This window comes from Eurypyga helias, unplaced genomic scaffold (assembly GCF_000690775.1).
Source record: "Eurypyga helias isolate BGI_N326 unplaced genomic scaffold, ASM69077v1 scaffold40689, whole genome shotgun sequence".
In the NCBI taxonomy this organism is placed as follows: domain Eukaryota; kingdom Metazoa; phylum Chordata; class Aves; order Eurypygiformes; family Eurypygidae; genus Eurypyga; species Eurypyga helias.
Genome location: NW_010274691.1, coordinates 1 through 210, shown reverse-complemented (window position 1 = coordinate 210; position 210 = coordinate 1).

The window sequence follows — 210 nt, the reverse complement described above, 5'->3', positions numbered from 1 at the left end:
GCAGCCGAGGCCACGGTAGGACGTACAGCAGGTTAATCCAGTAAATCCAGGCTGGCAGCGTCCGAGCAGAGTATTCACCCAGAGCAAGCCCTCGTATCATCGCACTCTTGGCAGAATAATGTTCGGCTAAAACTCCCGTGTTCGGAAAATCCCAGAGTTTGTAGCTGTTGCCTGTGGCCGGAGCGTGGTGGATGGCTGCAGCAACCCCTG